Source organism: Passer montanus, unplaced genomic scaffold, assembly GCF_014805655.1.
Source record: "Passer montanus isolate IOZ18808 unplaced genomic scaffold, ASM1480565v1 scaffold14, whole genome shotgun sequence".
NCBI lineage: Eukaryota > Metazoa > Chordata > Aves > Passeriformes > Passeridae > Passer > Passer montanus.
The window spans coordinates 1420467-1433895 of NW_024360941.1; the positions used below are offsets into that span (position 1 = coordinate 1420467).

The window sequence follows — 13429 nt, forward strand, 5'->3', positions numbered from 1 at the left end:
GACTTCTGCAAAACCTGAAAGAGATAAAAGATACTGTTCACATACGTCCTTGCAGCTCTTTCCTCCCTCTTGCAACAATCTTTTTCTTAATTCAGTGGTTTCTGAAGCATTATAGTTATCTCTAGGAATTTATTTTTTTAGGCATGGCATAGCGTGTGGTTCCTAAATTGTAAGTAATCCGCTGAAATAGCTGATTTGGACTGGACTGCTGGAAAAGATTGCTGATGCATGTTTTGATTGAGTGCTTTTATAATTTCCATTACCCGTGGAACCCGTACATGCCCAGAAAGTTGCTCAACTCATTCTAAATTGGAGGTAAAGTCACAAAAAAGTGTAACTAGCTGGATGTGTCAGTCTCATTGGAATATAATTGTCTTGGTAGATAGTTTTGGTTGGTGTGTTTTGTTTCCTTGTATTTAATAATTACAAAGACATTCCAAGTAAGCAGTGCTGTAGGAAGTTCCCTCTGGAACTGGAGTCTGGAGACATACGTTTCAGTTCAGAACTTCTAGGGCACAAATGGTGTCAGAGCAAGTGACAAGCTGTCTCCATGCTGAGCTGATGAAGCGGGTGACCTAAAGGTAACAATTTCTTGTTCTTTTTTGGACTCCCTGGTCTGAAAGGGGTAAGTGAAGAAGTTGTGAATGCTGGTTATGGTGATAAAGTACTAAGATGGAGGGAGAATGGGGACAGTGGACAAGGCTGTTTGACTTCCCCTTTACAGGTCCACCTTCCCCTGTGTACAGCAGCACCTCAGTTTCACCTGCTGTCTCTTACTATGTCCTGCAGTAACTGTAAGCAAACCAAACAATTTTATTTAATAATAAAGGCAGGATAGACCACTTCAAACAGGACACTGCATGTACTGTGTTGAAGAGGTTCTTGCTGGATATAATGGCATGAAAACTTTTCCAGATGTGCTTAAAATCACTAATGGATGTTAAAGGCAGAACCTGCAGCACTGAAAAACAGGTCTTCCATGTGACTAAATCCATGAGACAGTTAAGAAGCCATGCTATGCCTGCTGGTTGCAGTGCTCTCTAGCCATGTAACACATTCAGCAGCACTTTTTCATTTTTCCAAAATTATGTCAATAATATAATCCAGATCTTGGCAGAGAAACATGGAAATTAATATAATTTTCTGCTGAAATTAGAAACCCTCTGTTCTACAGGAGCTTGCGGAGTTGTTTCAATTTTTTGGTTATAATGCTAGTGATTATGTATCTGAATCTCCTGTCTTTCTAGATAAAGCATTGAGGCACAGATGAGGTTATTACTTTTGATTTCAATGGGTCAAGGCCATCTGTATAAGTTTCATTTGGGCAAACTGCTGAGTCTGCAGTTCAGTCACAGCAACCTGAAGCAGTGCTACAGATTATGGACAGAGTGGCTGGAAAGCTGCCTGATGGTGAATGACCTGGAGATGCTGGACCCCAGTTGGTTGTGTTCCCAGGTGGCTTTCTTAGCCACCTAAGAAAGGTTCCGTTCAGTGGCATCCTGGCCTGGATCAGCAATAGTGTGTCCAGCAGGACCAGGGCAGTGATTGTCCCCCTTTACTCAGCACTATTGAGGCCACACCTCAAATCCTGTGTTCAGGTCTGGGCTCCTCACTACAGGAAGGACATTGAGGGGCTGGAGCAGGTCCAGAGAAGGGCAATGAGGTTGATGAAGGGTCTGGAGCACAAGTCCTGTGTGGAGCAGCTGGGGGAGCTGAGGGTGTTTAGCCTGGAGAAAAGGAGACTTAGGGGGAAATATTATCAGTCTCTGCAACTGCCTGAAAGAAGGTTGTAGAGAGGTGGGGGTTGCTTTGTTCTCTCAAGCAGCCAGTGGCAGGAAAAGAGGAAATAGCCTCAAGTTTTGCCATGAGAAGTTTGGTTGGTTATTAGAAAAACTTTCTTCACTGAAAGGGTTTAAGCATTGGAACAGACTCCCCAGGAAAGTGGTGGAGTCACTATCTCTAGAAATACTTAAAAATCAGGTAGACTTAGTGCTATTTGTTTAGTGGTCATGGTGCTATTTGGTCAAGGCTGGACTTGACACCTTGAAGACCTTTTCCAGCATTTATGATTCTATGATTTCTATACTGCTAGAATTCTAATTTCAGATGCTCAGTGACAAATTTGACTCTTCTGAGTATCATTATCATAATGCAGCCTCCTGTGCTGTAGCTGTGTCAGAACCAGTGAAGCTTCTTTCTACCTACTCTGGACCTACAAAGAAAGATTGATGGATAACATTATCATTTTGATGTTAATTGGTAACTTTTCAAGTAGGACCAATTTATTTGGTGATGCAAAAGAAAATCTGAAAGTGTTTGGAGTATTATGGATTGAAAAGGAAAATGCAGTCATACAATCTTTGTCATTAGAAACTTCCAAACCCACCATCCTGGTAGAGCAAGAAAAATCATTACATTACTAGAAGACAGTATAACTAGGAGACCATTTTAGATTCAAGACAACCTTGCCATAAGCACAGACAACTCTGATCCAGTAAATGAAGAACCATTCTCAAATATTTCTTGAAAAAAAATTTAAATTATGAGAGCTGTGGTCTTTGCATAGATAAAAAGGCAAGATATCCTGACTGGGATAGACTGTTAAATACCTGTGTTGGCCTTTTTCAGGTTTGTTGATTCTTTTTCTACATTGCTTAGCCATCTTTGCAATAGACAGGCTTTTATTTAGTTAGTCACAAGGTTTACTTGAGGTGAAGCACCTTGTTCAGAGATTGTGCTTTGTATCTTACACTGTCGTACCATGTAATTTCACAGAGTAGTCTGTTCCACTCTCCAGGCAGTTGAACATCATCTCTGCTTCTCACCCTAGGGAGTGACTAGTTCATTGGCCATGTCATGCAATCATATCACAAAAACCTTGGGGACTGTCAATGTTTAATCTGCCCTTAATGAAGCCTGCCGGATCAGCTTACACTATTTGTCACTATTTTCTGGCCTGGCTGCCAGATTCTTGGCAATGATTTGTGCTTCTAAAACAAGGAAAGAAATTATAACGCAGTTGTAAGCGTTAACTAAAATTGAAATCCATGAGAAACCCAGGCAGAAATCCACCTTTGATCTGTTTCCTGTGTGTTCTAGGCTAGATGAAATCAGTTTCGTTTTAATCCCCATAATGACTATTTCTTGGCTGAACTCGGGCAAGATCCATGCAGGAACTGAGGCCAGATGTAGGGCCTGCCTGCTCTCTGGGGTAGACTAAAGTTCAGGAACCCTCAGCCTGGAACAGTTACAATGGAGTGCAGGCTTGTGCACAGCACAAAGGCTTGTTAGTGGCCATGCACAGAGCCAGATTGTGTGTTTGTGCACTGAGCTCCCTGGCATTTCTGTTTTATGAGTCAGTATGCAGATCCCTGCCAGTTCAGGTGGCCCTGCACCCACATTTGTAGACATGGCCTTAAATACCTAATGACCGCCTTAAATACTTCAGGCAGGAATGTCAGCCTTCAAAACCTGCCACGTAACCCAGGTGTCTGGAGATGCTAAGCAGCAGCTGGGCATCTCCATCATACTCAGGCACAGAAGACACTGTGCCTGTCCTCTCTGAAGCAGTTAGTCTGACAGAGCTCAGAAAGCACCTGTTGAACCCCAGCAAAACAGCTTCTGCCGTCGGGGGCACAGAAACCTGATTCTACGCCTAATGAACGGCCAATTACCGAGGCAGAGATTGGACTTTCAAGGTTAGTGCCTTAAACAACAGCGTGACTGCAGGCTGTGCAGTGGTCTTTGTTCCCTCCCGCATTCCCTTTGCTATTTGCTAATAGCAAGACTGCAGCTTCAGGAGGAATCCAAAGTTACAATAATGTAAAAACATACAATTAAATAAGGGAATATTGGCTATGCTTTTATCTGGCTGCTAAGAGATTTGAGCCCAAATCTGTCATCTCTTGGGTACAGTAACTGGCTCTCATCTCTTCCCCAGTCAGCTTTTTTTTAAGAAAGGGAACTTTAGAGAATGAGTATGTATGAATCCCAGTTGGAGATGGGCATTTTCCTGCAGTCCAGATGAGGATACCAAGTTCATAATGACAATTTAATATCTTACCATTCACAGTAGCTAAGTTAGACAGCTCTGTGCTAATGTGCTGGCTTTTGTGGGTGTCATTCCTGTGGATTGCTTAAGCACAGAAATCTTGGCAGGAGGATGTGCAGACTGCAAGGCACCTTGTGGTTAGGAGCTGACACCCCTGCCTGTGCCTCTTTGTGAATCTGTCTCTTTCTTTATTTACAATACAATCCTACAAGGATTTCTTTTCTTCATCCAAAGCATGTCAATTTAAGTAGATGGGGAGTGGGACTTTTTCACTATGATGGGATCATGAGAGAGAAGAGACTGTAGTATGAAAAGCAATGCAAATCTGATGAGCAGTCAGTGCCCTAGAAATATAAGTAGCCTGTCTGTGTAAAAGCCTGGTATGGAGTTAACTGTGGTGGTGTGATAACAAGAGATTGCCTTTGGAATGAGTGATGTAATATTGTACAAAGGATTTCTATTGACATTTCTTTCTCTGACCAAAGTAAAATATAATATTGTGTTGTTAATGTATTTTTTCATAGACCTGATGTAATGGCATGGGAAAAGATGTGGAAAACATAATAAATACTGATGGAATGGGTGAAAGACATTTAAAATAACATTTTAAATAACCACTGAAAGTCTGCCTTTCTCAGCTGTAAGGTAGACTGTAGAGCTGCTATCATGTTCCATGAGGTGTGCCAAACAATGTGCAGATCATAACAGCTCAATTACATTTTCTTTCTGAATCTATTTGCTGAGAGGCCATTTTTGTAGATCTTAGGCTGTTAAGAGAAGCTGGAACTCCTAGAGTGAACTAACTCCCTGCTGGAAGGAAACTAACAGCAAGTTCGCAGGTTACAGCTGCATCTTTGTGCGCCTGAGTCCTGCTATGAATGCAGATCTTTCTTTTTGTTAGTCTAACTGCCTCCTCAGCAGTATCTCAGCCAGGTCCCTTACAGCATGATTAGAGTGTGAGCTAAGAAGTGTAAGTGCTCTATGTTAATTTACTGGAAGCACACTGGCACTAGTGAAATGTCCACTTCTGAGCTGTGTGCCCTGTCCTTTGCCTGAGGAAGCCACAGGTGTCCACAAGTTGGATACTCACAGACCATCTACGTAGATAAAGGAGAGGACTCCATGCTGCTTCCACACTGGAAGTTGGGTAGATGTTGCTTAGCTGAGTCAAGAAGTCATGTGATCATGTTGGCATGATCATGTGTGTGTTTTTCTGTGTTGGAAGACTTGGCACAGCTATAAAAAATAGTTGAGCCATCTCATTCTATATCAGATGGTTCCTGCTTTTTAGAAAATAAGCTATTAGGTTCATTGCCTTACCTTGTTGTAATATTCATTTCTCAATTTGTCCCTGTTGCTGTCTTTGTGCAATGTATTCTTTGAAGTTCAAGGTTTTACATAGCAAAATGTCAGAACTACATGAGTTTAAGTGACAGCTTAGCTCTTTCTAATCTGCTTAAGGAATCTTTTCATTTTATTGCTTTTTTTTGAATATATTGACTTTCCTAGAGCCACTAAATATATGTTTCACTAGACATTGTCTAGTTATTCTTTAATTTTTTTATATAAGATTAATTCAGAAATTAATGTAGATGTTTTGTTGAAAATATTTTCCAATTTTTTTTTTTTAATTTTAAAAAGGAAAAGATTGATTATAATGCTTTGTGGTTGTATGTCCTGTGGATAGAACATGAGAGCCCTGGGGTTTAAAAGTGAAATGCCAGAGAGGCCTGACTCCTGTGTAATGTTTGTCTAGGAATGTGATACTTGATAAATCATAAAATTTTCAGTCATGTAAGTTTTAGACTGTATCCTGCTGATGCTGAACTTCCTCAAACCCAATTGAAGTTAACACAATGCATCAAATCTTCATTTTTCAGTGTAAAGGAGAGAGAATGTTTAATGCTTTCACATCTTCATGCAACCCTTGAGTTTCACAGGCAAAAATGTGTGTTTGTGTGCACAGCCTCTGGTAAAATACTGCTCTGTATGATTGTCAGAGTAAAATACTGCTCTGTGTGATTGTCAGAGTAAATCTCCTGTATAGGTCAGTTTGGGTGTTCAATGCAATTTATGGAGCAGTTTTCTCCTTTAATTTGAAAGGAGGGACTTTTGCATATTGCAGTGAAACCTCTTTGAGGGATTTTGTATTACAAGATGTGTGATTACTTGTGGTACCAGCAAGTTTTGTTGTGAAACCCTGGTCTAGAACACCTGTTTGCAGAAACCACATCCCAAACAACACATCACCTTCAGGCAGTATGAGTCTCTTTTGTAAAAGTATGTCCACCACACAAGAAAGATAAAGGCTGTGAGCTTTGAAGCAATGCTTCATGCCTGCTTTGTCTCACCTGGAGAGCTCCCTTTGCACTGCAGAATGTAGGAGGACCTTGCTTAAGTTTTGGTGAAATGTTCTGTAGGCCAGGTGCTCTCTCTTGGTCATCTTCTGAATAGGAGAGGAGAAAAATCAGTCTTCTGTGTATATTAATGTGGTTCATGCTAATAACAGTTGCTAGGTTGACAGGTCAGGAGAGATATCAATCCACTGAGTCACAATACAGATACTGCTGAGGTAGGATTCTAGCCAAGTTTCCCCAACAGTATTGTTCAAACTGAAATCACCAATTTTGTGTCAAGTTGAACAGGTAGCTTTGCTTTCTTAACCATTTGATTTGTATAACCAGGATAAGGGTTATCTGTAAGAGTTGCTGCAGGTAGGGGAGGGATGGGAGACATCTACCTACCTGTTTCACCAGGGTCACAAAACATTCATGGCATTCCCAACCAGGCAGGTCTTCAGTTGCTGGCTTAGAAGGCTCACCCTGCCCAGCCCCATTGCTGGGGCCCTAACATCCCCCTGTCCCTGATGTCATCTGACAGATCTGCCCTGCCCTCCCCACCAGGGCTGTGTGTCTCTGAGCTGAGAGGAAAGTCATATAAACAGCAGTGTGCCTTCTCTCTTTCTGCTCTTCCGCACACTACGCCTCACTGACTCACACAGCTTCTTTCAGGCACTTCCTCGAGTTTTGACGTAGCATGGTTTCATAGTGTAGGGTAAGTGACTTTGAAGCTGATATTTCAGTTTTGAGTGGGGTAGATGTAAGCAGTATTTGGGCTTACATCATTAAATGAGGTCCTGGTTGCTGGAAGAATAAACATAAAGAGAAAATTTTGACTCTGCAAGATGCAGTATTGATTGCTGCAGTGAGCCATGATGTCAAGTATATGCTTCCCTTCCTTCTTGCTTCCCACAAGTGCTAAATAATAGACCTTGTTTACTGGCATTTGCAAATTATTTTGCCTTTGTGAATGATGCAGTGACATGCCCCCTATACTCTCATTTAATTTGTAACACCATTTGGATTTTTTTATCCTATATTTCTAATGTAATTTTTAAATAACTGTATTTATTGCCCCCAGACAAATCAGCTCTAATTTTATAATGAGAATTTCAGGGTTAGATTATTTTTAAAAAGAATCTAGGCCATATACATTATGTAAGGTTACTATAGTAACAGTTTCTCCAAGGGGAAAACCGACTGTCCGTAGTTTCCACAGAAACCACTCCCTGCTGAGAAGGTGCCTCCAAGGGAAGTGCAAGGAATATAAATGAGAGAGAGAAAAAGACGCGCACAGATGTCATATGACCTCTGCGGCATCCCTGCACTGTTGCAGATTCAGCCGAGCGTTTCTGGGTTTGTTTTCAGTTTGTTGTTTTTGACTGCATGAGTGGCACCTTCTCTTGTCATGTAAAGTCTGGCTGCCTTTCCCTCGCGTGGAACTGGTTTTACAGCTGGAGGTACGGCGATGCTCCACCTTGGCAGTGAACTGACCACAGCAGATACTAAAGTCCAGTGCTCTAGGAACCACTGTGCGTGGGAGAATTTAAATGGTAAAAGGGAATTTCCCCTCTTTTTTATTAACTTTTTTTATGTCTGAAAGAAGTCAGCAAAGACAAACAGGTATGGAAATACTTCCTTCCAGAGAGAAACAGGAGAGAAGGGAAGCTCAACTAATTTGTCAGTTAATGCTTCTATTCTTTTGGGGTACAAGTATACACTACTAGGAAAAATGTATTCTGAATAGAATAAAAACCCCTCAAGTCCTAGGATTTGTTAACTGATCAAAAAAAAAAAGGTGAAATGTCTTTAATGTACTTTAATATCACTGAGTCAAGTATGGATTAACATTTATGAAATCTTTTTGCTCTTATTTTTTTCATGAACAGCATTGATTTATTTTATTTTCAAGGGCAATAAAACTGTGACATTCATTCAAGGCTTAGTGCAACCATAACTACAGATTAACGCACTGGCTACTTCATCCTGTCATCTCTCTGCTGCTTTCTGGGGAAAGCAGGCTGACATGGTTATTAAATCTGGCAGCTGTGTTGTATGCACATGGGAAGCAAGTAGAGCACAGCATATAGAAAATGAGTAGCTTTCAGATAGCAGCCTTCATTTCACTGCTGCAAGACTTGAAAGGCAGCCTAAAAAGCTCTTTCACTTCTTTGTAATCACCAGTCGCTGGATCAGTGCGCAAATATCACAAATACAGTTGCAAATGTAAGTATTCCTTGCCTGTGTGGTGCTTTCAGATTGCTAATTAAGGTTTCTACCTTAGTCTTCTGCTTGAAAAAGCAGAGAGATGAAAGCTGAAAACATCCTGACAGGGGAAGCTTCTCTGCAGTATTGTTCTGGCTTTCAGTGGAAGAGCTGCTGAGGGAAAGGGATGCTTGAAAGCTTTCCAGAACAAATAGTTTGCAGTTGCGTTTGTTGATTTTGGGGATGTCTGCTTGCCATTTTTTCTGTGAGGGGAGAAGTCCGGCAAATGCAGGAGGTACTTATAGAGAGATGGTTTTCTGCTTAGATTAGATTTACAGCAAGAAAGATACTTCAGCAGTAATAGATGGTTTGTGAGCACATAGAAGAAAAATTTTCCATGGTATTTTTCACCTGGAATCTTTTTTAAAAAATCCATAAATGCAGACCCGAACTTCTCATTAAGGAACTGAACAGTACCTTATTTTCAGAAGCACAAACAAATAGTCATCATAAGGGGCACCAGTAAGTCTGCATCTGACCTGATAAGAACAATGAACATAGCACGGTGAGCAATGCATGTTTTTCACCCATCTCATTCTGTCTGTACATGAAACGATTTTTATCTGCTACAGTGGCATCAAGACAGGATAGTAAGGTGGTTGGGAAGCAGTAGGGCTGAAGGTTTCTCAGTGTTGTGGTGATATTGTAAGGAAGAAAATTGATACTTGTCAGTGTATTTTTGGTCTCATAGCACTGAAGAACCAGCTTGTTGGTTTTTATTCTCCTTTCTAATTCAAAGCTTTTGTATTGCCATTGTCCTATTGAGTTTATGCCTAATGAATTCTTACGGTGCTGTGAATGAAATCTGCATCTTGAAAACAGCCTGTGATCAGTACCAAACATAAATGCCAGATAACCACACAAGAAATGCAGGCTGTAGCCAGTTTGTTTCAATTGCTATGTCATGTTGCTTGCTTTATTTACAGGTTTTATTTCCTGGGAGCCAGTGGTACTGTCAGCTTTTCATGAGCCATGTGAAAATGTCACTTGCACAGTTAACAGGTGACTGCCATTAAGTGACTAGGGAGAGAATATGTTTGTAGCTTGCTGCAATAGAGGACTAAACATATTCATGGTATAACCCATACTGATGCTATAACCCAGGTATTTGGTGACTGTTGTGTTTATAAGCTGCTTTTGAAATATTTCAGCCTCATCTTACAGGTGTATATGTATAAATGCCTGTCTTCACTGTAGCAAGTAAAAGCTGATTTTGAAGCTTCCTTCATCTTGTCTCCTTTTTCCACTCATAGACATAAATTCACAGCTTCTCTGAAACCTAGCTGTGAAAATGGTCATTTTTGATGACAGCTGCGGAGCTAAGCTTCCCAGGCCTCAGTGGCAGCCAGCCAGCTGCTGAGACAAGTGGTGACCTTTCAGGACAATGTCTCTCACAAAAATGTCAAAATATTAAAGTGGCAGGCATCAAATGCCATGTGCGTGAGGAAGGGTAGTCATCTGGCAGGCTTTCAGCTGAAGACAGTTAATCCACTGCTTGTTTGGATTATACATTGAAAGCCCCTGCCTAAGTCTCTCAAATATAGAGAAATTATTCATATGTATCCTGAATAATTTCAGAAATTCTTTTGAGAAAATTTGGTACATGGATGGAAAATTTCGGAGGTGTTTTATTTAAAATCTGCTTAGACAACTTCCTGGCAGATATCCCAAAAAGGTTTTGGCCTTAATTTTGCTCTTTACATAATATACCAGTTTTCCTCCCAAATCTCTTATCCACAATGTAAATGGATCCTGATGAAGCTTAAGCAAAGTTCACTGATGTGCACAGGATGCTGAAATTGTGATAGCATGTGCACTGACTTCTTAGGCATATGCTCACTGAATATTAAACAATCCCCTGCAGTTCTTGGTGCTGCAGCCCTGAGCTGAAATCTCATTAGTTGTTACATGCATGGATGCTTTGTAACTTTCTCTGAAGGCACTGAGGTGTGACCATTCCCGTGCTCGCTGGTGTGTCAGATTCTCAGATACCTTTACCCCTGGTAACAGATCAGTGACACTGATAGGTTACCTCGCTGGGTTCAGCCCAGCTCCCCTATTTCTGGGAGGTGTGAACTGCCTGATGCTTTCCCTTGGCCTGTAGGAAAGGCAGGCAGTGTGCATGGCTGATCAGGGAGCAAACCTGTTCACCTTGTGGCTGACCTCTCTTGGAGAGTAGGAAAGGGAACACCAGTAACTGCATCAGACCAGTCTTGTCCAGCCGGTTTGCAACTGGCCACAGTTCAAGAGAATTTTCAATATTCTCCTTGCAAAGCACAGGGTGAGATGCCATCATAGATAACCCCTGCAAAGCATTAAATATTTAGATTTAATAGTGCCAAATCCATTGCTACTTACAAAGATGCCAAAAAGGAAAATAGTTTTTTCCAGTATTTATTTTCTATTTTCCTTCCCTTTCAAGGTAGGAGTTCTGTGTCACTCCAAGTTTTTCTCTCTTACTACAAGCAAGCAGCTTTTTCTAATTTTGCTTTACTATTCTTCCCTTCTACTCCTAGAGGAAGTGTCTCCTCCCTGCTCTGCTCTTTAAAACTGGGAACACTGCATTCCATTATCATCTTTTCTCTACTGTAGTTATAGGAAAGGGTATGTATCCATGTTGGTCTTTTCTTTCCAGTTAGTATTCTGTGATCACTCCTCCTTTCTCCTAATTCCCTACAAGAAGAATTCTGAGGCAAATGAACTAGGTGAGGAAAAATTCCCATAAACATCTTACGGTAATTAATCCCTCCTCCTTCCCTCCCTTTCTCCTTTCGCTTAAATTTTTATCTGCTTTCACACAAATATTTCTGTTACTTAAGAATTACTAAGATGTAAACGTCTGTTAGGAAGAACAACATTATGCTTATCCAGTTGAGGAATAAAAAGGTAACTGAGGCGTCAGTTAATGTAACTTAACATAACTCCGATACCTAGGCTGAGTTTTGGATTTTGATTTTCAAATTACAAACTACATGTAGGCCCAATCTATTTAATCATCTGATAATGTTAAAGAAAAAAATAAATAGGGATGCTGCTATTTTGTGTAAGCTTTGCTTGAAGAAAAAAATCTGAGAAAAGTAACTGCAGAAGCAGTAATTTCATTTAAATCAAATTATACAGGACTTGGTTGCTTCCTGAGAACTGTGCAGTGTCAGATTGATTCAGTGCAGTTCATTAAACATCTGTCAGTATACCTCATATGAAATTCTGACTTGCATCAATGGCGTTATTATTTTATTCTGCATTTATATTATTACTCTTTGCTATTTCTGCAGCATCTAGGAATACCTTTTTTGTTACTGAGCTAGGTATTGTATACTGAAATTTGCTTAGACATGGGCTTGAAATTGCATGTAATTAAAATTAGGGAATGACATACTGTGACCTTATTTTAAAGCTGTCATACTGGTTCACTTAAAGTATCTCCCTTAGGCTGTTAGTGTTTAGGTATTAAGTTAATGAATTATATTAATTGAAATTAACTCAACTGACCAAAACATGACTATAATTACAAAATATTTCTGGACCACCAACAAAGATTTCCCTTAAAATTGGTAAGACACTATTGCCAATTATTTAGTTAATAAGATTCATTATAAACTTAATTACTAAGGTAATAATATTCATTATTAAGTTTAATGAAGTATGTTTACTTTTGATTATTTACAAAATCTAAATTTCAATGTTGATTAATCACATGAAATAGCAGCAGCATGACACATGACCATCACACACTAATTGACTCATGGACGATGTACTGTGATTTGAGTGAACAGTGAGGATCACAGTATGAGTGGGATGAGAGTCTCACAGATGAGAATCTTCATCTGCATTTTCTATACGACCAACTTTCCCCATCACTCTGCTCCTTATCCATCTTACAAATAGATTTCAGGAGCAGTCACACATCTGTTAACATGACCTTTTCTACTACCTTTTGTTTGAATGATACGGTGTAAGGTACACAGTAGTTTTTATACTCTTAAACTTGGACTAAACTGCCATCTAAAATCAGTTAGGATAACTCTCTAGTTTACAAAGTCCCATTATAATGCACTATTCCATGCTGAAGGTATTTTATGTGTTCAATTTGTACACTCTTCAGATCATCTTTCACAAAGCAAGGCTGTAGCATGTGAATACAAGCTATAACTTGTATTCACATGCTACTGAGTGGGTTACATTAACTGAGCAATGTAACCAACACATCTGAGCCAAGAGGCATATTTATTCTTTCTGGAAATGTATATCACACAAACCACTATGATTTCTAAGAATCATTTTTATTTTGAGGTTTGATAAACCTAGTTGTATATGCAGGAATAAAAAATCTGAAGGATCCCAGAGGGCCAAATCACAGTTGAAAAGATATTGTACCTTGAATTTCCTAGGATTTTTAAATTTCACTTTGAAATTATAATGTGTGATATCTCTTTTTGCATTGACACTGCAACTTGTCTCACTTTAGTGACATATTAAAAATGAAATTTAAATTTATTCTGACAGTGTCACTGTCAGAAATAAAGCCATTGAAAGGATCTGCACAATTGCAAGCTAACAAACAGGGCTTGTACTCCTCAACTGACTTTTTTTTTCCATACAGGAAATGATGAATAAAAGTCTAAAATATTATTTGCAAGCATGCGATTAATCATAAATCCAGCTTGATCTGGATGGATAAAACAGTAGTATATCAATCTGGTTAGCTAGCACTTTGAAAGGATTTTGCAGAACTCATTAGGTCAGGAATATTAAGATGGGTGCCTCTTTTCTT

The 13429-nt window shown here is 39.8% G+C and overlaps 1 protein-coding gene across 10 annotated transcripts in view; it reads left to right on the top strand.

Annotated features, from left to right (window-relative positions):
- Positions 1-13429, top strand: part of TRIM2 (tripartite motif containing 2) — a 111920-nt gene that overhangs the window by 16167 nt on the left and 82324 nt on the right. For 2 of the 10 annotated variants that reach the window (XM_039699971.1, XM_039699976.1), the window contains exon 1: positions 8354-8616. The exons of 1 other annotated variant lie outside the window; for it this stretch is intronic. The gene's annotated coding sequence lies outside the window, so the exon portion shown is untranslated. Of the gene's footprint in view, positions 1-7722; positions 7747-7789; positions 7944-8353; positions 8617-13429 lie in introns of those variants that run through there. 7 more of the 10 variants (XM_039699980.1, XM_039699977.1, XM_039699963.1 and 4 more) reach the window with 7 other exon arrangements.